Source organism: Lagopus muta, chromosome 4 (genome assembly GCF_023343835.1).
Source record: "Lagopus muta isolate bLagMut1 chromosome 4, bLagMut1 primary, whole genome shotgun sequence".
NCBI lineage: Eukaryota > Metazoa > Chordata > Aves > Galliformes > Phasianidae > Lagopus > Lagopus muta.
The window spans coordinates 44,157,538-44,185,307 of NC_064436.1; the positions used below are offsets into that span (position 1 = coordinate 44,157,538).

The 27,770-nt window shown below is 35.2% G+C and overlaps 1 long non-coding RNA gene across 1 annotated transcript; it reads right to left on the reverse strand.

Annotated features, from left to right (window-relative positions):
* Positions 1–256: 256 nt before the first annotated feature.
* On the reverse strand, positions 257–27,661 carry LOC125692497 (uncharacterized). Its single transcript, XR_007376726.1, has 7 exons — positions 27,569–27,661; positions 26,793–26,937; positions 25,076–25,368; positions 8,264–8,351; positions 6,095–6,329; positions 3,532–3,634; positions 257–370 (listed from the first exon to the last, which is right to left on the reverse strand). It is a non-coding gene; the product is annotated as an uncharacterized LOC125692497 (long non-coding RNA).
* Between the last annotated feature and the right edge of the window lie 109 nt (positions 27,662–27,770).

Here is a 27,770-nt window from a genome sequence, read left to right on the forward strand (position 1 = left end):
AGTTAGGAGTCAGAGAGTAACCCTAATATAATTCAGGAATCTTCAGAGCTTTTTTCCCCCCATTTTTGATCAGGACTAAGAAAGAAAAATATTGGTTTTGCTCCCATTAACAGAATGTGGATTTGACAGAACATTAAAGGAAGTTTACATTTTACTACTAATATGACTAATTACATTAAATGTAAATAGTCATATTTACATTTACATGTGGATTTACATCATTTATATGTGGATCAATAATAGTATTTTGAAGCTTAAAAAAAAAAAAAAAAGAAAGCATTCACATTCTTTTTCACTTTTGCATTTGTATCTTCTTCCAGGGAAAGCAGCTTGGAAAGATTCAGATGAAGGCATGAGCCAGTAAATGGAACTGCGGATAAGCAACAGTAAAACTAGTTACCTCCTCTACTCTTCATGTTCTAACCACAGTAAGAACTGCCTTTGTGAAAGAGGTGCACCATTAAGCAGCTATAACATATGGAAAGAAACATCTATTAAATTTCCAAGTAGATTTTCTACTATCTGAGACTGAAGGCCATTTTACTTACTCACAGACTAACATGCAATCAATATTAATTACCAAAGAAAGCAGTGAATAATGCTGTTGTGATAAGATCAGCACAGAGTAATGAACTAAAGGAACATAAAAGCATTATTTCATTACAGGACTTCATAAGTGACATCAGCATTAAAAAAAATAAGAAAAAGTGTCAGTGTTACCAGAAAACTAGAAACATTTGACTCACTCCTTTTTTTTCCTGTTTGCAAAGTTAGGCACAGCATACTATATAGTTATCTCAAAAAACAGGTAATAATGGCACTTTGATTTTTATTTTTTTTTTTCCCTCAATAAGACTACATTCAGATACGAGAATTCCAGTTGAGATTTTAGTGCTAATTCCTTATGAAATACCAAGAATATCAGGGTTTTATAATGTGGTATTAACAGTTTAATCAACATTCTCTGCCAGAGTAAGGTGTCATAAAAATAAAATAAAACGAAATATCCTTCCTTCACTGTGCATAGTTAAGCACTATAGTCTGCTCATTTTCTTCAGCTGTCATGCATTGCATAGCAATAATGGTAATCCATTTTACTAAGTAACAAAATAGATTTGATGGGAGTTGAAAAAAAGGAAGTGGAGGAATTTTGTTGGTCAACTTGTTTTCCTTTGTTTAATATTAAACAAGGGCTGATTAAACAGTTAAGAAATAAAGGGCATTTGAAAATGTATCATTTCTGAGCCAGAGCCTTTTTATTGATAAAATAGTCCTTTTTACAGGACAGAAGACTACAGGAGATATTGATTTTGTATAGTACAACTAGTGATGAAAATTTGGTGGAGATATAACAATGCTTATATTGTTTTGGACTACACAGTTGTAGAATCAATAGAATTGCATTTGTAGGTGGAATACGTCCACTCATTACAAGGGTGCTCTGGGTGAATAGCATGCAGTAGTGACTCAGAAGATTTGGACTATTCACATATTCTACAAAAAATACCCAATGCAGCTTCCCATACTTAGAAAACTGTATCTTGTACTGTAAATCGTTCAGAATATTCAGGCACACTTCACTGAATCAGATTTTAATATCAGAAGTATTATAGACTAATCTCATATTGTGCTTGCAGCAAAACTAACACAATGCCACAATTCTGAAACCTTCATGTGGGTTACCACATGTGAGTTACTGAACATGCTAACAGATTATCTGGCCAACTTGAGTATTCATAGAACAAGATTCCACTAAATCCACAATGTAACAATCCAAACCCTGCTTTACAGAAACCATTTTAAAAGCCAGTGTGTTCCATACAGAATCACAAAACCACAGGGTTTGGAGGGAACCTCTGGACATCATGATAAAGCAGGTTCCCTACAGTAGACATCACAGGTGGATTCTGAATATCTCTAGAGAAGACTACTCCACAGACTCTCTGGGCAGCCTGTTTCTGTTCTCTGGAACTGTGTTCCAGATTGTGCTAGTTGCCCGTTTTTCTGGACACCATCAACTTGATACGTGACCTTTTAGATATTTCATAGAATCTTTAAGGTTGGAAAATAAGATCATTAGGTCCCACTATCAATACATCACCACCATACCAACTAAACTATGTTCCTAGGTGCTACATCTACACTTTTCTTGAACACCTCCACTTCATTGGGCAGCCCATTCCAATGCTTTACCACTCTTTTAGAGAAGAAATTTTTTCCTAATATCTAACCTGAACTTCCCTTGATGCAACTTGAGGCCATTACCTCTCATCCTATTGCTACTTATCTGGGAGAAGAGACTGACCTCCACCTTGCTACAACCTCCTTTCAGATCACTGTAGAGGGAGATAAAGATTCCCTAAGACTCCTCTGAAATAATCCCATTTCCCTCAGCTGCTACTCATAACCCATGTCCTCCAGACTCTTCAGCAGTTAGGGTGGTTGTATCCAAAGTGCAGAATATCTAGCACTTGATCCTGTTGAAGTTCATTCAGTTGGCCTCAGCCCACTGATCCAGATCAGATCCCCCTGATAAGCCTTCTTAACCCTTAAATAGATCAATGCTTACTCCCAACTCATTGTCATCTTCAAACTCACTGAAAATGTACTCAATTCCCACATCAAGATCATCAATAGAAATATAAACAGAAGTTATATTCATACTTGCATGACCTGCTAACCTACATTTTAGATGTGGCATCTTCTGCTTTCTTTTGTGTTTTTCAAGAGATGCCATTAAGCAGAGAAAGAGGATACTGTTAATGTTTCTTGATGAGGACTTGATCAGTTGACCAACTCAATCAATTTGGGGAACAGCCTGAACCTCTGATTGATCAGCTGAGGCAGGCAATGAGTCAGCCACAGGAGCACAGGTGAAGGCAATTCAGCTGTATGACTGGAAGGGGTGGAGCCTAGCTCCACCTCTCTTAGACCCCATTTAAGGGCTCACTGCTACTGAGGAAGGACCTCTCTTGGAGTTTTTCCTACAAGCTCAGGATATGGGTTCATTTCCATTCATTTCCAATTCTTCCTTTCCAACATGATGATCTTTCTAGCTATATGCTCTCTGAAGACCTACCTAACTTCTCTGTATATTTGTCAATTATACAACTGTATACTCATTGATTATACAAACATAAGCCCTTTAAAGGGTCTTCTATCAAACACACAACAAAATGTTTGCCATTTCTCTCTTCTCTTGAGAGGACGTGGAAGGTGCTGGAAGCAGAACTGGCCACCTGGTCCCTGGAGAAACACACATCCTTTAGTAAAATCTTCTGCCTCTATGCTGCCTTGGCTGTGACCGTAGTAGATGGTGACAGAGCCATGACAAACTCTTAACAGCTGTATCTATTGGCTGTTCTCAGTGTATGTGTTGAGGAGAAATAAGTTTTATATTCACACTGAAGCCACCGTATTTAGCAAAATTGCTAAGTCAAAACTGAGACATAGTTCAGCAGTTCACTATTTCCTGAAGTAATGTAGCAACAATAATTATAAATATAATGGATGGAAAACTTATTCACTCACCTTCAAGCTGTAGAGTTCAAACTGCATATATTGCAATAATCTTGTAATTCTGCCCTTATAAATAGTGCTCATTATACTTCCCTGAATTTCATATGAGAAGTGCCTGAGAAAGACATGAATAATTTAATTAAAGAGACATAAAAGATGTTAAACGTGATAAATGTATTTACAATGAAAGGTCAAACAACATACATATTTCTGTTTTGTAAGCCTTGGTGAAAGTATGTCTTGAGTTTCAGAGAAAGAAATATCTATTTTGATGAAAACTGATTCTTATTGCACATTCATAGGAGATTGCATTGCCAATGCTGAGAATGATGGATCAGTTTTACCTACACTGCTCAAGGTACTCAGATAAACTTCCTATCATGTCTGTCATAAAGAATTGTGTTAAAACAGACACAAGTTAGTTATTTAATGACAGAATAAAATGCAATAGCATAACTTCAGAACTTATTGAAAGTATGAGGTAGGTTTGAAATCAACAGGAATTTAAAATATATAATGCTAGCCACAGGTGATACTACTGATACCTGTGCATGTATTGTATATAGCAATACTGTTGTATACACATTCTTTCTTATATCCAGATATTTACATTTCAGTGTTGAGAAATCACTGCATCATCATCTCAGCTAAACACTAGAATTCCAAAGATCATCAAGCTGGATGACTTTGACTACAAAATAAAGGTCATATTGAAGATTTCTTATGTTGCAGTAGATCATATAATGTTTATTTTGCTTCCTTTTTTTTTTCTTCCAACTGCATTCATTTATATGCAGAAATTGGAACCACAGATTCTTGGTAAAATGAACAAAATAGTGTGTGGATTTACATAAATCTCAGACAGGCTTCGAGCTGATCAGGCTTAATACCAGAAAACAATTTGGGGCAGCAGTCTCCATCTTAAGACTGCGGAGCTTATACTACTATACAAATGATTAAGTAATGTATTAACATTATTTCTAACTACTTTTAACTGTTTACTCCTTTTATTTTACTAATTTCCATCACAGATGTATCAGTGGTAAGTGTTCTAAAATACTTTTTTTATATTTAGCAATTTTTATTTTTGACAGTAAGACCACCTGTTTTAGTTGTTTGCATTAGTCTATGAATCATATGTCACACTGTACACAAAGTTAAGCAAAATTGCGATATCTACAAATTCTTCCCTCATGGTGTCTGCAAGCTTGTTTTAGCACTTAGTTTCCCATCTGCTGAGATTTAGAAAATACAGCTCTGTAGGAATCTTTCTGCAAATGATTGAGTCCACGTGATAATTTTTAGTCCTGAATGTCCGAGTAGAGATAACGGATACTTTGTGAAAGTAAAAGACAACAGCAATCCTTTTTTTTTTTTTTTCTCATTTCCTCTTCTAGGCCCAATACAAAGGAGCTAGTCTAGTACTAAAAGGAGACTAACTGCTTCTAGAACTATTGGTAGTTGTTGTCTTATCAAATCTCAGATATCGAAGACCAGAAGAGAAAGGTCATGGAGAGGATTCAGAGTGTGGCAAGGGATTATATAATATGTATTTAATCTTGTTTTTCTTTTTCCAAAAGCCTAATCAGCCATCAAATGAATATGTGAATCTATACTGCTGAGGAAATGCGAACCTTACATAACACATTCAAATAACTGCTGGCATCCAACTTTATTTTGGCCACGGCACATATGGAATTTTGGACGCTGTGAAAATTATTTCATTTTCTAAATAAAAGTTGCTTTTCTTTTTTGCATATATTATGCCTGAGTCAGTACAGATTTTTTTTCCTCTTTTCTGTGCAAATCTGTGTTTACCTTATTTCTGCGGACAGAAAACTATGTGTTGATCATTTATTTTTATACCATAACAAAATAAGATAAGTATATTACCTTTTCTCTCTGTGGATAAGCACTTCACACATGAGCTTTCTGATCCTCTGCTGTAGCTGCCTAATTATTCTTTTAACCTACTTCAAGGCTTTACAATCTGCTTGCATATTCCTTTTCACACTTAACTGAAGATGTTAACTGATGCCTTCATCCTCTATTTCATTGCAAGCACACTCTTCTCTCATACTAGCCCTCATTCTTCCCAACAACATGTACTTTTTTCCTCTCTAATGCACAAGCAAATGCAAAAAATAAATTTATGCAAAATAGCAACAGCTCAAAACAGATGTTAAATAGGTAACACCCTATATTTCCAACACACAGGATATTATAAAGCAAAAAGGAAGATAATGACCACACTAGGTTTGGTCACATGTAGTTGTAGTAGCAGACTCTCCACTTTCCCTATTTTGGTTGTCTTTTTTTCTTTTAGTGCTATTAGCTGTCATTGGAATCAGATGTATCATTGCTGTTGGCATGTTATTTCCTTCTTACCTTTCCTACACTTTATTGTTAATATGAAACTATTCTTGTATTTTCAGAAAGCATACATAGTATCCCTGGCACAATGGCCATTTAACCGGGTATATAATCAATGAATATTAAGATGCTATATTTATGAAAAAAACAAGAGAGTTAGGCAAAGCAGATAATAATAACGGAAAGAGAATAGGACACTTACCTGTATCCCAAGCTCACATATGAAGCTCCAACAGAGCAAATCTCCAGAAGAGATCCCTCCCCAGTGGTAGTCAGCTCTTAAATGGGTCTAAGAGAGGTGGAGCCAGGCTCCACCCCTTCTGCAGCACAGGTAAATTGCCTTCACCTGTGCTCCTCTGGCTGACTCATTGCTTGTCTCAGGTGATCAATCAGAGGTTCAGGTTGTGACTCAGCAGTTCCCATACACTGGGGTGTTACTGGTGTAAAATAGAGGAGAAGATACTATCATCCATGAAGAAATCACTTAAAAGCAGAACCATCAAAATGCAGAATTTTAATTGCTCTCCCTCTCTTAGAAATAAGTGAAATGTTAGATTCTAAAATGAAGAAGTTATCTGCAGGCAGGAGTTTTAGTTTTGTGATTTTTTTTTTTTTTTTTAATTTTTTTTTTAAGTATGGAACCAATATGCATAACCCAGGCTAGGATTAGAATTTTAGAGTAAAGCAGCTATATACAGGTAAGCAAATATCATAAAAATTGTGACTGAGTCTGATTTATTTGATTTACCTGTTGCAGTTTTTCCAAAGCATGTAACAAGCCCTATTCTTATTTTTAATAACTAGTTTCAATCAATTTGTAATAGTGTTAGCATAGCTCATTTAAATCAGACCTTTCTTGTACCCGCTTCCATTTTCAAAATTAATTAAGCTGTGGCACATTAACTGGAAGGAAGAGGCCAGAGCTTTATTTATGTAGAAAACAATGAGAGCATAAATGAAGAGCAATAATCCTAATATTTTAGAATTGACCTTATGAAGGGGCACTTTGTTAAATGGCAACAACTTCTTTTCAGACAGAGTAAGCCGTACCAACTAAGTGAATCATCCACTTAAACATCATAGAAACGTTGCTCATTTCCTACTTCCTACCTGTGCAGCCATTAAGTACCCATCATACACTCCATCATACCATTAGTAGTCATATTTTCTTTTTATTGTCTGTTTTTCACCCACCAAAAGTCTTAGTACTTTTAGTTCAATATAAATATATAAAACATAATTATTATAACTAACTTAATATTTCCCTCATTTATCTGATAATGCTTTTAAAGTAACTAGAACCTTCTACAATATATGTTGCTATATAACATGTTTATTCATGAACAAAATCAGAGAATCTGCTGAAAACATCTACAGAAGGTTGATGTACCAGACATTCGCAGATGGGAATGGAAAAAACTGTGAGTTTTTGGGTGGTTTTGTTTGCTACTTTGTTTTGTTATCTTTTTGTTTGTTTTCTGCAACTGTTTAAACAGGTGGCTGCATGTATGAGAGAGAAATCTTTGTGACTGGTATTTCATTGAATTTTAATTCAAGTAGTGGAGGTTAAATGCAATGTGCTTTTGCCTGCAGGCCAGCCACTACTGAATGCACACCTGCAGACAGCATTTTGGTATTGCAGGCTGCGAGCAGAAAACTCCCTTGTGATATATAGATGTTATTTTGAGGATGGCTCCTTTGGTACAAGATTGGAGAAAGCATTTCATCACATGCTGTCTGGCACTGCATAGCTGTATTTCCTCTCAGTGGGTCATTGCTCATCTTGCCCTGCTGCAGGGTATGAGCCTCAGCCTTGCTGAGACAGTATCTCATGAAGGGTATGCAACAGGTACTGAACACTGTCAGAGCCTCCTGGTGGTCCTCAAGTCCTAAGCACAGTCTGAAGATTTTGCAGAGATCCATGAGCTCTCTCTGGATTTTTCTTCTTAGGCCAGGGACCAGGATGCGTATACTCTTATGTTCACTGTTGATTTTTCCTTCATTTTCACATTCAACCTGCATCTACTCTCTTCTATTATCCTTCAGGATAAACAAGCTTTCTGATTTGTAATTAAAACACTTAAGATGCTGTATTAAATGGATGCTAACAAACACTTGAAGAATGCCTTTGCTTACTGGTCTTGAATGCACTGCTAATTACCATTTAACAAATTAATTCAAAAGGCCCTCTAATCCTCAAGCTTACAAGTCCCTGTAGTCCCTGTGAGCTCCATTTATGTTCAGACTGACCACCTCTGATTTGTCTTTAGTGATTTTGATTAGGTGAGGAGTTACTACTCCTCCCATCTTTCCTACTAGACAGCCCTCTCTTTCTATCCCCTTTGTCCAGTGCCATCTCCCCAGTACGTACAAGCACTCCTATTGCCTGCATTTCTGACCAGGCCCAAGATCCTCCTCAATTTCTTCTGCTCTGAAATGAAAATGTTGCTGGTAGATATCTACAATGGAAAAAAATAGAGAATGTGACATTTTGGACACTTCATTAGCAGGAAGTATTTGAAAATACTATTGTCACGGTAACAATTAAACCAAGTCTTTCAGGAATCCTCTGCAGGGTCTTGCCAAGTGCATGATCTTTAGTTTTCAGCATCAGTAAGAAGACTTAGAGCAAGGCCTGAGTTACTGTAGAGTACCAATATGAATATAGGCGTTTAAAGGCTTTTCTTTAAGGGCTTCCTCTAGGGAGACTACAGCAAAAGTTTATTGAAGCAGCTAATAGAGCTTTTTCCAAATACAGCACATTCTGTTCATTCCTCAAAGGTACAAAACATTTAAAAGAAAAAGAGATGGTTGCTGGCAAATCTGTACTATTTAGATCTTTTTACGCTGCTGTCAGCCTAACTCCCACTCTGGCAAATGCATCTCAAAGTGCTCATAGACTTCACTCATCTCAGCACATTTCAGCCTTACAGCTTCATCTATTTTAGAGAAAGTGAAGGGTTTAAGATGGTTCCCTGTGTATCCTCTAGGTTAGCCTTGAATCTAACAGGATTGGGATGCAGCAGATACTTTTGAGTTTTGACCTTTTGATGACACGTTAGCTGGCTTCTGCTGAATCTGGTCAGACATTCTGCTGCCTCCAAAGAGATACAACAGCTATTTTCAGCTAAAAATCCTGGTTTTACTTGAACAAAAACTGAAACAGCATTAGAAAGATTTTTTAAAACAAGAAATCTTGTGAAGATTTAAGGGAGATACAACAGATCACAAAAGTGCACTGAATGGCAGCCCTTTTCTTCCAGGCCTTCCTTCATTCTGGCAGCTTTTCGGTAATTTCCTCTGACAGGAGCACACGCACCACACCCAGCTTCCCAGATTATTCTCTGCTTCCCAGAATATCACATTTTTCCCCCATTATATCCCAAGTTGCCTTTCTATCACCCTTTACTACTGTCTTCGCTTTCCTCAGTTTTGCTGTGTCGCTTATCTGAAAAGACCAAAGGAGTTGGATCTTTACACTCCTGAGGAGGCGCTCAGGGGCTAGCTTTTCAATTTTGCTGTATTTAAAAAAGGGCTGCAAAGAGAACACAGTCTCTCTCTTCACGTGATCCATATGGAGAGGACAAGGGACAATGGGTACAAGTTGCACTGGGAAGTGTTTCATCTTGATATAAGGAAGAAATTCTTGACAATGAGAGCAGTTGATTACTGGAACATACTCCCCAGGGAGTTGGTGGAGTTCCCACCACTAGAGAATTTCAAGACATCATTGGACAGGCGTTAGATAACCTCATCAGGACTTCCTTCCCCTTGAAATGTCAGTATAATCTGGGTCTTTGTGATGATGATTCCTTACCTAAAGGAATCTGGCAGAGCAAAATATAGCAAACACGAATAACAAAGTCATCTGTTATGGTTGTAAAAGAGAAAAAAATCTGAGTTTATATAAACATATATGAATATATATTTTGCAAATGCATCATGTATATATGTACACATATATATATAATCACAGAATCATAGAATCCTATATATATAATCACAGAATCATAGAATCCTTTAAGTTGGAAGGGGTCTTTAAAGGTCATCTAGTTGGCTTTCTGGGCTGTGAGGGGACATTGCTGGCTTGTGTCCAGCTTCTCATCCACCAGTACCCCAAGTTTTTTTCCTTCAGGCTGCACTCAATCCTTTTATCCCCCAGTTTGTATTGATAGTGAGAGTTGCCTCAGCCCAGGTGCAAGATCATAGAATTGAATCATAGAATGGCCTGGGTTGAAAATGACCATAATGATCATCTAGCTTCAACCCCCTGCTATATGTGCAGGGTTGCCAAACACTACACCTTCAGGAAGGTCAGGGTGAGCCTTTGCTTCCCCATGCCAACTCACAGGTATTAGTAGAGGCCAGAAAGCACAGACTTTCTGTTGTAAGAACTCATCCTAACAGTTCTTGCATTTGGATTTGTTGAACCTTATGAGGTTCATCTGGGCCTATCTCTGTCCCTCTGGATGGCACTGCATTCCCCTGGAGTGCTGACCACATCCAACAGCTTGTTGTCATCATTACACTTGCTGAGGGTGCACTTGACTTCACTATCAGTGTCATTGATGAAGATATTAAAGAGTATAGATCCCAGCACTGACCCCTGGGGTTACTGATCTCCATCCAGACACTGAGCCATCAACCATCACTCTCGACTCAATCCTGCAGCCAGCTCTACATCCATTGAACAGTCCACCCATCAAATCCATATCTTTCCAATTTGAAGAGAAGAATGTTGTGGAGCACCATGTCAAAGGCCTTCCTGAAGTCCAGATAGATGGCATCACTGGCTCTCCCCTTTTCCACTGATGCAGTGATACCATCATAACTGGTTACTAGGCTGATCAAACAGGATTTGCCCTTGGTGAAACCCATGCTGGTTCTCTTGTATCACCTCCCTATCTCCTATATGCCTATACTTCATGCACGTGTATATACTTACATACTAATTCAGAAATGAGACAAAATATGATAGTATGAATACAATATGAAACAATAACTTTATTTCTATTTTGAAAATACCTACTGAAAAGTTCAATTATGGAGCCTGATTTAAAAAAAAATATAGGATATACACAGTAATGCTGATGATAGCACCAGACCCAGCAATTTTACACTCCACTATATTTCTCCCATCATGGTGGCAGACCCACATTCAGTGTTATCTTCTGACTCATTGGGTTTCATCTACCTCCCGAGTGTGCTAAGTACCATGTAATAAAACACTCTGGTGTAAGATGGTTTCATTTTCACCTGTTAATGCTTTTCTACTTAAATATTCTTGTCCTGAATAAGATTTCAAGTCTCAGATCAAATTACAAAAGGCAGTATTCCCTCTATATCTGTAGTTAATACTTTTCCACTAGGCTCAAACGACAAAGTCTGTCAAACATGGGAAAACAACTAAAACACTCTTAAGACCATCTTCTTGATGGACACCCAGTATTTGCAGGGTCACAGTCAATAGGAAATATTGAGTGGAATCCACCTCAAAATACATTCCAGTATCTTGAGACGGAATTCTTGTTACAATATGGAATTAATTCCTTTCAACCAAGGGAGAAAATTGATTTTGTCTCCATCAACAGAGATGAATGCTCTAGACACTAGGTGGGAAGAGAAAGAAATGGAATCTGTATCACTTTCTTACAAGTTTCATTAATCTGCTATTTCCCTCTTTTTTCAGAAGAAACTGTTGAGCAATTTTATGTCAGCTGATATATTTTTAAAAACTTATTTTATCAAGAAAGCAAGCATTTCTTATATTACACCAAGGTTCTTACACTAAATGTAGGCAATTAAGCGATTTCTCCTCCATGTTCTTAAGCTGTTCTTGTTTCACAAAGTTAACACAGATGGTCCCCCAGTTAATCTCAGCCACAACAAGCAATGCTACTTTATTAAAAAGTAATCCATAAACCTAAAAGTTTATTGTATTAATACTTGATATGGTTTTGCACAAAATCTTACAGAATAATGAAGTCTCTTAACTTCTTGCTGTCTAAGCGTTAATGGAAAAAGCAAAATACCATTTGAAAAATCTCATATGAAGTTATATTTGAACTGTAATAACACTAAATTTCTGAAATGTTTGTCTATCTATGACTTAAGTTTCCAAGTGACTTCTAACACAATCACACATACACACCGATTCCCACTCGCCACTTAGGACCAGATCATTAGGAATGATAATTTCTGAGACATAATGTGGAAGAAAGATGTCTAAGGACTACCATTTATTAACAGAAAGACTCATTTAAATAAGCGAAACTACAAAATCTACAGCAGATAAATATCTGACCTTCATGTTCCAACATCTTTAAGTTGCCTATGTTCTAACCACAACTAGTTTTGAAAAACACATCATAATTTGAAAATTGATGTTGGTTTGTGCTTTTTACAGATTCTGTATTTTAAAACTTGTTTTGCTAACAGAAACAAATAGCTGGGCCAACTTCAGTCAACAAGTCAAAGTTTTTCAGCTTCACGTAAGCAGAAGGTGTTTGAGCCCAAAAGGAGAATTTTCGAATACTGTAATAGCGGATAGGGAGCTGTAAGCCTGCAACTCAATTGTGGCTAATCGTGGCTTCTGCTATGCAGAAACAGCAATAGTAGTAAATTTCATTTGTAAAGTGCCATTTGCAGAGTCCCAAGGAGGTTTACATTCCAACAAAGTAAAAGCAGCAAAGAAATATACATTTCTGTTTCAAAAAAACAGATCCACAAACAGCTTTCCAAGTACAAATAGGAATTTCATTCCATTGTGAAAGCACGCACTAAAAGCTCAGGCACTCACAGTATCTAAATTATATTTAGGACAAAACCATGAATCAGAAGATTCTGACCTATAAAAAATTCCAATAGGGAAAGGAAGAAAAGAAATTGTAAAGTTCGGGAATAGTGTTGATGGAGGCTTTGTAAGTAAGGACAAAGAGTTGAAAATCAATAACATATTCAATAGAATAAGGGAATGACTAATGTGTTTTTTTTTATTTTCATGCATTTTAGTACATTCATTTCTCTGAAAAAAAAATTTTTACTCAGCAAAACAGGATACCAAATTAGAAAGATAGAGAGCGCAAGCGAGCGTGAGAGAATTGTCCTAGCTAATATCCCTTAGGACAATAAAATATAAATACTGTTTGACTTGTGATTCACAGCACAATTACCTGGTCCTTGCAGACAAACACTGTTTGTTGAAAAAAGCCATACAGGCAAAATACTTGTACTGCACCTGTATTCTGATTTCTACATTGATTTCATTAAGTTTGTTCTTTAATACAGGGGAGAAAACCTTGCAGACTAGTATCTCCAACTCTTGAGAAGGCTACTCCAGTAGCCCTCATCAAAAAACTAAAACTCTCATCAGGGCTGTCAAAAGGAAAAGGGAGTGACATCTAGCATGTGAAGTTACATGGAAATGGGTTGGCTGTAGATGGTATTTTTTCCCAATGACAAGTCACTTGCTAGAAACAAATCTCCTTTCTTCCATCCGGATTATGATATGTCAAATGTGGCTACAGGTTGAACTAATGTCAATATATGAGTCATTACAATTTTTGACTTGTGCATTTTTGTCTTTGAATGAATAATGAAGAATAGATAATGGTTCTTTCCCAAAAATAAGCACTGAAATTAGCTAATAGTGTTTACTGATATGTATTTTTCTTCTCTTTTTCTTTAAGAGATGCTATATTAAATAAGTAAACGAGGAAGCAGAGAGTATGTTGTACAACCAAGAGGAGACTCCAGTGAAAGAGGCTTTCTCTTAGTATGTCACTGTATGTTAATTATATCTGTTAGCAAAGAGAAGTGACTATATTAGCATGATCTTAAGATTAAATTGAAAATTGACATTTCCAAATGTGACAATTATGTAAATCATCTGTTACGTTAACGAGACAGATATATATATATCCATATATATGTTATAGTTACATGAATCACACAGGCAAAAAAATAAATCCTCCATTCAGTGTCCAAAAAAAAAAAAAAAACCCCAAACCAATCAATTATCAGTGATACTTATAAACTATAAGAACTCCATTAATGAAGCAAGGAAAAGAAATAAAATGCTATAGCCAAATGCCAAGGTTAAATTCAACATCAATTCACAGCTGTGCATTATATGTTAAACTATATTATGTTTATACTGCTTTATAGCAGGCTACAGCAGTATGTCCATAATAAACATTCCATACTAATTCCAATAAACATGTCAACAGCCGGTCTGTTACCAGTATATCTTGCTACAGTCATTTCTTTACCTCTCCCAGTTTCTTTAATCTCTCAGAAAAATAACCAGTGCTCAGCTGTTATTACTTGGAAAATTGTGTCTACATCTGTCCTTTTGCTTAATTTAAACTACTGTAAAGAGTCTCCAGAATTTTTGCCAGTGTGCTAACTGAAATCACATTTCTACAGCCATTATCTACTTCTAGATGAGAAATAGTTGTACTGAATCAGTCCTACAAAGCCATCCTTCCAATGACAACTCAGACAACTCAACCTAAAGGTCCTCCAACAATGCTAATTAGCTTTCGCTTTCTGTTTGGATTTTATACTGCTCTTTGTTTTTGGTTTTCTTCTCAATTTATTGATGGTCTCAGCAATATTCCTTCTGTAACTGTTACAGGCTCTCTCTGCAGTCTAGATAAGCTGGCTAAGTCACACTAGGGGTGGGCCCTGCATCTTCACCTTATTCCCAATTAAAGTTCTGGTAGAAGGAGAGTTGATAGCAGGGATTTTAGAGAGAGAGTTTCATTAGAGATCCTTGAGATCTGCATGTGCATGGAAACTGCAGATTTTATAAGTTTCAGTGATAACAAAGCATATTCTTCTCTGCTATTACCTAACTGATTATGTATATTCAGACATTGTTTTATCATCCAGTCCCATAACAACTCTGTTCTTCACAAAGGCCAGAAAAAACTGCTTGCAGCAACTGAGATCGAGTGCAGTTAGAACAAATTGCACAGCATCTACACTCTTTACTCCTAAAGTTATTTTTTGTTAAGTAAATGTTATCCTAAAATCTGTCAGTCTTCCACAGAATTCTATAAAACTGTACCTTCCTAATAAAACAAAAACATTTTTCCTTGGTGTTTCAAGAAAGTAGTATAAGGATAAGGCTAAACTGATTATCCAATTATGAAAAAGCAATCATTTACTGCTTCTAAAACAAGAAATCATCATGCTTTAAAAAAAAAAAAAACAGTAGCATATATTTAAAATAATAATATCTTTTTTATGGGAAAAAGTGCGTTTTGTTCCTTTTCAAAGCCACCTGTCTTGCAAATTTTGCTTAAAGACAGGAAGAAATACTTCTCTAAAGTCAAAACTGGCAGAAGTCGCAAAACACCCATTGTTCCATACTGTGTTAATGGTGGCTTTGATTTTCCAAAGCAACGCAGCAGTTATTCATTTCTACATCTGCATCTTCATCTGAATAATGGGCAAAATGTACACTGAGCTTTTTCTGCAGTTTTCTGCCTGCAGTCATGAAATGGAGATCATATTGTATTGCGCTCTGTTTCACAATGTGGTCAAGGTTGGCTGCCAACGTGCACATTCTAAGCCATATTACAAGCATCTATTTTAAGACATGAAAAATGCTGTTTTATATAAGATTAAGCTTTCTGAAACACTACAACAGAGTTCATGAGATAAATAACGGGTAGTTTTATGCCAGTATTGGCACCACTCCATGAACTGCTGAACTCATGTACAAAATGTTCTCCACATGCCTCATTGATATAGACCATTTGATTGCAAATGTGCTCTCTAGTATTAATCACAAGGTTGTTAATCTTAATAGCGTCATGTATTATCACCAGGCATTTCAAGTAGGTAAGTTCCTCTACGATAGCAAGCTTTTTACACAAATACAACAACAAATGTACATCAGCTACATCCAGTGAATAACTGCAACAAAGAAAGCATAGGAAAACTTATCTGGCAATATTAAAGAAATCACATCAGCTTTGTACGTAGACTCTGAGTTTCTGCTACATAGTCTACTTCAAATAAAATCTGCACTAGGCTTCAAGCCTTCTCACTGTAGCATACAGATTAGAATATTAGTAACTCCCCATTTTCCATGTAGCAGTATCTCCTAAGGAGCTGAAGACTTCTAAAAGATAACTCTCTCTTTTGCTTTCACCAGAAATTCATTGATTTGTGCCAGCTGGAAAGAGATATATAAAAGAAATAAAAGCAAAATTAAACAAAATGTGTTTGAGGCACAATATGAATAAAGAAAATTGTTTTCTTGTAAAGAATAAGGTTAAGAATATAAAATGATCCTAGCACAGAAACCCAGAGCACAAAAGAAAAAGGAGCTTCCTGATCTTGCTGTCACTGTAATAAACACAATTGTTCTGTTTATTAAGATCTACTGCAAAAGTTGTTAAGTTTCCTGCCTCCACTGCAATCTTAAACTTGTTTTGGATGGTCACTGAACAAAAATTAGGAAATTTTTATTTCTACTTTCCAACCAAAGATATTTTTTGCAAAGCCTGCCTCAGTGTTTTTCTTGTTTTGAATTTCCCCCTTTGAACTTCAGAGTCTTCTCCACAGCTAGTGTGTTATCACTGGAACATTCAGACTTTCAAGCTTTCATTTTGCCAGATTAAACAGAGAGAAAAGCTTCTATTAGTCCAACATTCTAGATCAACAGTTCTTATTACCCTACCTCAGTACAAAAATCAGCCGAAATTTCCTCTTGCATACAAGTGTGTTGAAATTCTCTATTAAATTTTGGATGACAGATATTATCTGTCATCAGTGACGTTAACACTACACTATCACCAGCAAAAATATTTCTTTTTGCTAGTAGGTTCTTTCAGGATCACTCTTCCACTGGCCATTCTGGCTCACTGATCATTGCTGGCACTGCAAAAACTACTTCTTCAATTACTTCAGTTGACTGCTTAGAAGCTATCTCTAATACCAGTCCAGAGAAGGCTCTCATTTATCTCATTCAGCCACAAAGCTTGATCAAATACCAAAGCTGTCACTCATTGTCCTTTATCCCAGTCTGGCAAATAATAAGCATAACATTGTGTAGCAGTGATTAAACAGCATGCAGAAGGTTTCAGAAGATGGCAACCAGGGATTGCAAGTGATAACTATCCTTTATATCCTATTTGAAACTATCTTCTGTCATGCATCTAGCATGTATTTTAACAGGTATTTAGATTAGCCAAACATTAAGCATGCTTTCAAGGTCAAATACAAAATATTTAAATCTTTGCATGCTATATTTGCTCCCTGGACTGCATATTGTAGCATGATATCACATCTGCCTTGTGCCCAACCTTTTAGCTCTTCAGTGAACCACAGACAACCTGCTCATTAGTATACTATCAGCAGCACAACTGCAAGCATTTTTCATGCTTTTCAGGTCTTTCATAGCCACACAGCATTGGCTGTTATTAGTTTGTCTGTATTTTGAAATGAGCACTATGAAGTGTTCATCAGATGAACTGAAGATAATGAAGTAAATGCAGTATTTAAATGTTTACAATTTTGCCCTTTATATTTTGCAACATTTCATAATTACCTATTGTTTTCTGCTCACCATCTTGGAAATGTACCACAGTTCTCTGTGGTTTCATGTAATATTTTCTTTCTATCTATGTAAAGGTCCTCAGTGAAAGATTAATCTTTGTAACCCAACTGTCTTTTCAATACAGTCCATTGTCTCCATTCTATATACTTTATTGGCTCCCCTACATTTAATGCACTAAACTTGTTTTCCCCTTTTGGATTAGTAGTCTCCTAGATGGTACAATGTCAAAACTTTTACTAAGTAGGTACTAGAGAGAAACAAAGTCTCTAATTGACTTGAAAAATTAGTTGTTCTCCAAAGGACAAAAATTATTATTTCTAATATGAGCTGCCTTTGATGAACTTGTACTTGAAAGTTTTTTTTACTTCTCTGTTGAAATCTTCAATATTTGCTCTGTTTGGCTGCTTGGAGAATCCAACTGTTAAAACTATAATTTTCCATGTTAGCTTCTTTCTCACACCCTCCACTGCATATAAGCACTATGTTCATTACTCTTCAGTCAGGCAGTCTCATGAATAATTACAAATTCTTCCCTTCAGATTTTCATTTTTAATCTGTATATGTCAGCTTCCTGTAATCTGCAGTCTGTTATTGTTAATTTGAGTAATATAGCTTTTTTTTATCCAAACCTGCCACATTGCCTTCCATTCATCTCAACAGTCACCATCAGCAGTGACTTCTTTGATAAAGAAACTTTCACAAACATGGTTGCCACAAAACTTAAAATTACTACCAATATCATCATAGAACCTTTCATTATTCATCGTCAGAGAGACCCTGACCCAAACCGATCTTAAACGCATTACTGATTATTAGACTATACAATGCAGCACTACCAATTTTACCTTCATACGTATTTAAAATTCCCATTTTATTCATGTTTTATCCACAATGTGCTCTCATTAGTTCATTGGTACCCACATTACTATAGCAGGTCTTGCACAACACTTCTATATTCACTCCTGATTTTCTTAATGTATTCTCTTTACATCTCTTACCTTGATCATTACAGCCCTATGTGGAAATCAGTTTATCTAATCCTACTTTCTTTATTCTTTAATTAAAGATGTTTTCTTTTTTCTTTCAGGTAGAATCAGTACAGCAAAAAAGCTTTTTTTTATTCTAATAGTGGCCCCAGTAGTCATATCATATATTCCTTACAGTACAAGTCCTTGGGCTGGTCGCTCTTCAGTCACCTTCGTGAGGACTTGAAAAAAAAAAGACTGAATAACAAGTTGTCACTTTTTCATCACCTGCAGTCACTGGACATATGCTCTTTGTTCCTTCTCATCCTGTGCTACATCTGAATACCTACAATTGCATCTTTTTGTCCTCTGTGTTCTGTACAGATAACCAGTTACCAATAAAGGATCTCAAAATATATAGCATTGGACATGTTCAGTAGATGTCTTCAGATATTTTGTTGAAGAATCTGGACTGCATTACTTTTCCTTCCTTCTTAAAAAGGTCTGAAAATTATGAATATCTCTAATGGAATCATTAGTCACTGGATGTTCTTTTTTGTAACACTGGCCAACTTCTACTCATTATTATCAAATAATTTTATTTTCTATCTATTCTTATTTATATTCATCATTTGTGTTGCATACTTTCCATGTGATCTTCTATTTCTATTTTCTATATGAATAGCAATTTATGAGGTTCAACAGAATCAAATTAACTAAAATGAGCATTTTTAGTTTAGACCAGTGAATACATGAACAACTAGTATGCATTACATCACAAATCATCCTTTAATTTTTTTTTTTTTTTTTTTAACTTCACTTCTGCCATCATTTTCACTAAGCAAAAAACCAGAAGGGTAATTTTTATATTACTTTGTAAGTATATGTTTTTCAAACTTCTTGAAAATATCTTAACATGGCATATGCCTAGGACCATTATCAAAAGTCAACTTCTTATGTGCTGTCATTGTAATGGATGTTATCACTTAGCTCTAATTGGTCTGTACAATTTTTCAAAATCATGGTTTATGATACATTTACATCATCTAATACATGTACTTGTTACTTTTTGTTATATTATAATCAATGTTCCTGTACTTTTCTAAGTCTCACAAAAAACATTAAAAAAGGTATTTCTGCTTCTGACTCAACTTTCTAATTTGATTGACACTGATTTTCTATAATGCAAAAACAAAACACACAAAATGCAATCTTTTACTCTATTTCATCTGAGCATATTGTTGACTTTGCTTGTATTGTTTAAAATCATCCTTTTCTACTTCTGAAAAAATAGATGTAAAAGGTACAGTTATAATCTGAACAAAAGGTGGGTATATAAACTGTGTGCATCTCCATAATTCTTCTGTTAGAAATACATAACATTTTTATATTTGTTCAAAAAAAATCTCAATCCCTTTACACATACTCTAATTACCTCTGTAAAGTTATCAACACTGATTATTTATGAGTTATCTGTACTCTGCACTGCCTCCACATAAATGGAGTGTGTGATGTTTTGGTTTTTTGGTTTCTTTTTTGTTTTGTTTTGCCTGGAAACAGGCTTGTGATAGAATTTTGCTCCTGAGAAGATTGGAACTTGATTCTTAATAAATTTTAATAGCGTTGTGCTGAATATCAAGAGCTATCTCCAAGCAACCATTTCAGTAACATTAATCCTATCAATATCTCAAAATGCATTGTATAAATTAAGTGCATGGTATAAGTATCAAAACTAAGGGAATTAAAGCACCGTCTATAATTACTTAAAATTTACTATTTAGAAATATAAAAATATTTTTAATAAAAATAAATGTATTTAAAACTATAGTAATATTTCATTTACATACAGCTTAATCAAATGGTAATTTATGCCTTGTAGACCTAATCTGTTATAAATATTCATTATTTCAGTTCTTCTTATAAAAAACACAAACCAAATTTAATATTTTCTAATAGAAATTTAAGAAATAAGGTAACAGCATATTGCATAGGCGAATATCATGGAAGAAAAAAGGCTGAAAATGGATTTCATTTGGGGATTTGCTTGGAATTTTTTATTTTTTTTTACTGCAAGAGTGTGAGTCAGGAGACCCAGTGGAGGCCTCAGTTACTGGCTGCTCATCTTCAAACTCTGATCAGAATGACACAAGCCTCAGTCTGATCAGAATGGATTCAGCTAGAAGTATGAAGATCTTTTGTTTCAGCACAATCTTTTTAAAGAGTTGCAGCCAGAAATTGAGTAGTGTTTTATAAGCCTAGTCCCAGTGTTTTACATCTCTCACCTCTGGCATTAGCCTGTGCATTTGGATATCTACTATCCACTGAGGCATATGGACTTCTTCGACTAATTAGTCTCACACATTTGCATAAAAATTAGAGAAAAAAAACTTATGGATACAAACAGGTGTTTTTTCTTTGCAGATTTCTTTTGAGAAACATCTTTTCAGGAGAAAATTTTTCACATTTGATTCAAGTAGATGTTGTTTAGATCTAAGCAGCTGAAGAAAAGTAAATTCCAAAGTTTCCTGCCCTTTACTCTCTATTCCAGCAATGATGTACTTTGGTAACAACTCTACAGTAGAAAATGGCAGATGTTTACCAGGAAGTTTTTTTTTTTTTTTTTTTTTTTTTTTTTTTTAAGATTATCTTCCCTGTTATATTTCTCTAGATGGAGTTATCATCCAGCTTACCTTAACATTTAAGTCACTGACCTACTGCTGTTCCTTGTCAGCACTTCTTAGTAGTTTTAGTTCAAATGGAAAACAAACAGCAGGAGGAAAGGAAATATTACTACAGGGTTTTTTTTTTTCTTATAATGAAAAAGAAAGAAGATTGAGACCACAAGAATTAACAACCACAGTGCCTAAATCACCACAGTATCCAAACACAAATACCAAAGTATGACACAGTCCTTTAAAAATGCAGTAGTAGCCCAAATCTGCTAAAACTTAACCATTAGGAATGAACCATTGGAGCTTATCTTTTAAGAAAGTTGAGATTACTTCTTCTGGATATAGAATGACTCATGAAATGCAAGTATTAAGATAGATTTTGTTACCAGACTAATGTTATTGGGAAAAAAGTGTGAAAAGACATTTACTATGATGTGCCAGCTGAAGAGATAAAAATTGTCAGCAAGAAAGATAAAAAATGCATGTGATATGCATTTTTGTAATTAAATAAGAGATGTTGGAACATCTGAGTTTAATGATAAAGTGAAGAATTGACAGCTGCATTTGTAGTATGTATAAAATTAATTCAGCCAGGATAACATTGGAAATAAATTCTCTGAAGTCCAGGAACTAGTGGTGAGATTCATTTACTGGGAGCAGTAAATATTTCTAGAGCATACAAAGCAGTCCTCAAGTTCTGTTTATATTTAAATATGAACAAAATTTACATGTGTAATTTTAAGTAAGGTTTGGTCTACCACAGAAGCAACAATATACCTAAATGACAAACAGTTTGCATATCTGAAAGAAAAATGGAAAAACAAATAACGTTTTGACTGTGTGAAAAAACAGGTAAAATAGATTAACATCCAGAAACATGTTTAAAAGTCAAACTATTTTAAATGTGAAAAACCAAAAAAGTCACGCACGCTATTAATGAGGAATTCCAATAAAGTAGATATATTTATGTGCAAGCAAACACCAATGCCAACTCATAGTAGGTGAAAACCAAACATTAACAGATTACAAGAGGAAAAAAAAATTGGTGGGTTGTATTTAAATCAGAGACTGGCATATAATTCTATAGAATATCCATGAGGGTTATACAAACTATTACAGCACTGAAAACTCCTCATGCCTGTCACAAGAAGATTGCTTGGTCACAGAGAGGAAAGGTTACACAGAAGGCAAGGGACAGTAGGGATAATGATTACAGATCAAACAGGTCTATTTTGCACTGAACACAAAGTAATAACCCAGGGCTTGACTTGAAAATGTGTCTGCCTCTTTCAGTAATTAAACTCTTAACATTCCAAGTCCACCAATAGTAGCAATATGCAGCAGCTGATAGAGTTAAGGGCAATGCAGGTGTACCTTGTGGAAAGTACAACATTCTGTTGAAAATAAATATAAATTTCATATGTATACAATATGAATCTTTCAGTAAACCATTCCTCTTTTCCTCCCACATGTATTGTTTTTACATGAGTCCTTCATACAGGAAAAAAAATTCTGAAACAAACTGTACAGTAGAAAAATATCCTGCAGCAAAGCTGATGGTGCATGAAATCACAGAGCAATGAAACCTTAAGATGAAGTATGAACTAAACTAGTTAACATTTAACTTTTCAGTGTACAGGTACTGGAAGATAAACTCAGCACCATATGAAAATGAGAGGTTAGGTTTAAAGAACTGTACTTATGTATATACACACACACACACACACACACAGAGAAAAGTAGGGGACATGGATGTTCAGTACTGTAAGTTCAAGTTTGAGTTTATGTGAAAGAATATGGCACTCTGGAGCACACAACATGTGAAAGATAATGGAGCAGGGAAGATGATTAAATTTAGTCAGATATAGCACCATGGCTAAAGAGGCTTAGTATCCAATGTTTCTGCACTAGAAATGCTTTTGTGAAGATTAACAACAATCAAATATTGATGAATAATGAATAATAATAAGATTATATTAACTTGGATACAGGCTCACATGTACCAAGGGGAATACATTTGCATTGCTTGTATATACACAAATATACATATATATAATTGCATGTGTATGTTTGAAGTCTTCTATCTGAAGAACTGATCCATTCATCAAGGATTCTGAAATGACTGTCTCTTATGTTATCCTTTGTCAGTCCTGTAGCATAAACAGGATAAATAATCATTTTTGTTAACGTTGTTGAAGTTTGGATGCCATGCAAATACCCTCTTTCTACTTATAAAGGGTGTAGACGTTTTGTTTAATTTTATCATAACCAGGTGTTTAGAGAGGGCCAGCAGAAAAGTACTGGAAACTGCAGGGGTTAATTTATTCTGTCTCATTTGTTTGTTATCTTCCTACTCAATGTAATCTATGCATAAATTTATGTATTTATTTCCATGAAGAAAATCTTTTCTCTTAGAATCCTGTTAAAGCAGGTATCTTTTCATTTTGCCTTGATCTTAATCCAACACATACTAGAGAATAACTGTGTGAATAGTTTTTGTTAAAAACATTAGAAGATACTCAGGAAAACAAAAAAGGGGGGGAAGGAAAAAAAAAAAATAGATTTCCTTCACTTGAAGACACACACAATGCACCTACTTCAAATGAAGGTTTATTTGAAGCAGCCTTGTAACAAGTGTTCATAAATTTAATTTCTCCTGTTATTTGGCCAACTCTCTGTTCTCTGATAAAGTTGTATTTTAACATTCATTATATTTGTTGCAGACAGAAGATAGATTGGGAGGTACTAGCTACATTATTCCCATTCTGCTGTTAACTAAATACAGGCATAAGTAAGCTTTAGATCTGATTTTCCTTCTCTCTGTATGCATGTACATACCCTTAAAGCAAATAAAAAAAACCCCTCAAATTACCTCCAGAAAAAATTACCAGCTGTTTTATGAAAAAGAATATATGTTGATCACATTCATATAGAATTCCATTTTAAATTATAAGACTCTGATACAAGCTCACAACAGTAAAATTAGAGTAAATCCTCCCCATATAACAAATAAATATATTCTTTGGTTGTTCTGTGTTTAACATTTTACCGGTGTTCACCAGAATAAAAAAATTAGTCTTACGTGTCTGTGTGCGTGTGTATATATATTATAATATATAATATAATATAATTAATATTAATATTATTAATATAATATTTATATAATATAATTATATCTATATAATTACAGCAGCACTTCAGTAACTGCTTTAGGAAAAGCTAAAGTATTCGTAGCTAAGGATAGAGTAATTCTGAGGTGCAGAAGCCATTTTTATCACTGAAATTATCCTTAGTAAGCTCTAAGACAGTATAACTATAAATGAATAAGCTGTCCTTCTGGTTCCAATAAAATGGACATTTCTCTGAGGTAAAGAACTGCCTTATAATTTAAAGGAAATATGCAACATAGGTTGATAAGAATATCCGTTTCCTGTTCCCATTTTCTTTCACATGTTACCGCCTCACAATTAAGAAATTATTGAATTGTATTCTACCCATCACTATGCATACGTCCTCTTACAGTGTTATAAGTAGAAGCTATGTCCCATTTTTCTTACAGGATAAAATATACTTTGTTCACACAGAAGCAAGTCTCAAAATCACTAAAGGGAGCAGTTTCACAAGCATTACCACATGCTTCACAGCTGACAGTAATTTCACAAGAATGCCTCCAGCTCTTTAACTGTCTCATTTATAGCTATATCAAATACCAATAAAATTACTAAGAATGGCAGGTCTTCATTTAAAATTATAGCAGAAACAATACTCACACGATTGCCTTACTGTAATTTTTATTTACATAAATTTATGTTGTGGCATCTGTGTTATACAATACCACTGTCTCATTTGAAATTAGGTCCCACCTGGGCTGCTGATTCAATGAAGTCAGCCAGTGTATAATCAATAGGCATATAGAGCTTAGGCTAAGCAAGACTATCATGGTGGAAAAATAATAAATGAAAAATGCTCACCAGTGTTGTAGGCTTGCAGTAAACTCCACAAGGAGCAATCTCCAAAAAGAGATCCTTCCTCAGTGGCAGTCAGCACATAAATGGGATCTAGGACAGGTGGAGCCAGGCTCCACCCCTTCCAGTAGCACAAGTGAATTGCCTTCACCTGTGCTCCCACAGCTGACTCATTGTTTGCCTCAGGTGGTCAATCAGAGGTACAGGCTGTGATCAACAGTTCCCATACAGCCAGGCTCTTGCACACTCTTTTGAAATTATCTTCGTTCTTTGGTGCCAAGCCCAAAAGGAGCACTGAGCTAATACAGAAAAGAACAAGAAGATCAGTAAATAAATGAATCTTTTGAAATTAATAATCTCTGTCACAGAGGCTACAAACTCTATCCCAGTCATCTACATGCTGTTCTGTAAGAACTTTAATGGAACAGTTCACCTTAAGGCAGGATTTTAAATTTCTAAGGCACTGAGGCTATGTTTTCCTTCTGTCTCCATATTGTTACACAACTGTCTGGATTGGCATTTTTTTTGTAGAATATAAGACTTCTAACAACCAGCCAGCATGATTGAACATATCAACATCACCAACAGGAATGCAGAAAGCAGCGCTGCCTTAGTACAGTTATTTCCATACCAAGTGTTTCATCTACTGAAGGTGGTATTTCATTTTCAGGAATTTCTTAAAATGGCATGTTGTCCTAGAATTCATGAGAACTGACTAATAGACTAGTGCCCACACTCCTAAACAGCAATTTTTGGAAGTAGTGATTTAAATCTAGGTTGTTTACATTCCTTGCCAGGCAGCCTCAAAGTATCAAGATATTTATGTGAAATTTTGTCATTATCATGATCATTTAAGGTGTAAAACAAAATCAAATGTTAACACTTTTTAAGAATTTTTTTAATGTCTGACTGTATTCCAGGTAGAAAGGAACAGTTTGAAGATTAATAACTGTCCTAAAAAGTATTCAGGAAACTTCATGCATTTCAGACATCAAAGACTTAGTTGTAATTACTCTGCAATAATGTGAAGTGGTGACCGAATCCTCCTGTCTCAGGCACCCATCAAGTCTAGAAGAGTATTTATATCCTAAGCCGTGAAGACTATGAGAAGCAGTTCATAGCAATTAAGAGAAGTAATGGTAAGATTTTTTGTTTGAAAAACTACTATCATAATATCCATTACCAAGTTTCCTTTTGGTAATAAAAGTGACAGAAAATATAGTAATTATATTTCTTTACCCTTAGACACTTGGTTTTGGTGACACAGTGGGCTATAAAGTGGGCTTATTTTGAATACTAGTGGGGATACTATATTCTAGGTATCAGCTGATATAACAATAATCTTTAGTAGAGTGACAGAGTTTCATAACAGTGGAGGGTCTTTCCAAGCATATAAAACTCTGTGTATAAAAACAAGACCATGACTGCACTCAAAAGGTTGGAGATATTATTGATTTTCATTATTTAAGTAGAGTAAAATGGGTCTCACTGTGATTTCTGAATAGTTTTAGTGTTTGGTCTTGTTTTTCCACAGGTAGCGATATTACTTGACCTCTGATTTTCTTAGAATTTGACACTGTTGTCTTTAGTGGTTCATATTCATATGGAATGAAAGAAATTAGCTCCATTTCTGTTCACAGCAAGAAAGACAAGTCTACAAAACTACAAATCTTTTGCATGACTTTTTCATCTACAGAGACAATTTACAAGATGGATTTTATACCTTCTTTATGGTGTAGCCTCTATCAAACTGAAATCCGCAGTTTCCTTGGAAACGAAATTTCTTGTTATTTATGACTTTCAAGTCAGAAAGATTCTTACTCTTTTCTCAGCCATGCTGTTTTCTGACTCTGGAGACAAGCGTGACTCTTTGATATGACATTAAAGATCCAAATGCAACAGAAAACAAGATAATGAAAATGAAAACATTAGTTAACATCTGTCAAAAAATTTAAGTTACCTGAAGATTCATGAAGTTGGTGGGTTTTTTTTTTTTGGTTTTGTTTTGTTTTTTTAATTATATGACACAGTATCTGTAGTATGGATTCAATAGCGAATGGACAAGTAATGGGGACTAGAACACAGAAAACCAGATTCTGTCCCTACCAGACCGCTAGCAAATAAAGTTATTTCTCACAAAAATTTATGAAAGTTTTTACCCAAAGCTTGCCACTGAGAGGTTGGATGGCTGAAATTTTTCAGAAAACTAAAAATGGCTTACAATGACAATTTGTAATCTTTTTGAAGACAGTAAAAGAAATTCTAATTTACCAAAACTATTAGCAATGAAACATCATCATTTACATAACATACAATTTCCTGGAAATTATTGGACCTTTGCCAATCCCTTCCTTATTCTGGAAGACTTTGAACTCATCTTTTTATTTTGTAGGATATTTGTATAATCAATGAATATTAAAATGTTACAATTATGAAATAAACAAGAAAGCTTGACAAAGCAGACTATGATAACAAAAAGAGAATAAATAGAAAGCTTACCCCTATCCTGGGCTCACTCACAAAACACCAACAGAGGCGATTTCCAGAAGAGATCCTTCACCCCTGGTAGCCAGCTCTTAAATAGGTCTAGGAGGGGTGGAGCCAGGCTCCACTCCTTCCGGCAGCACAGGTGAATTGCCTTGACCTGTGCTCCTCTGGCTGACTCATTGCTCGCCTCAGGTGATCAATCAGAGGTTCAGGC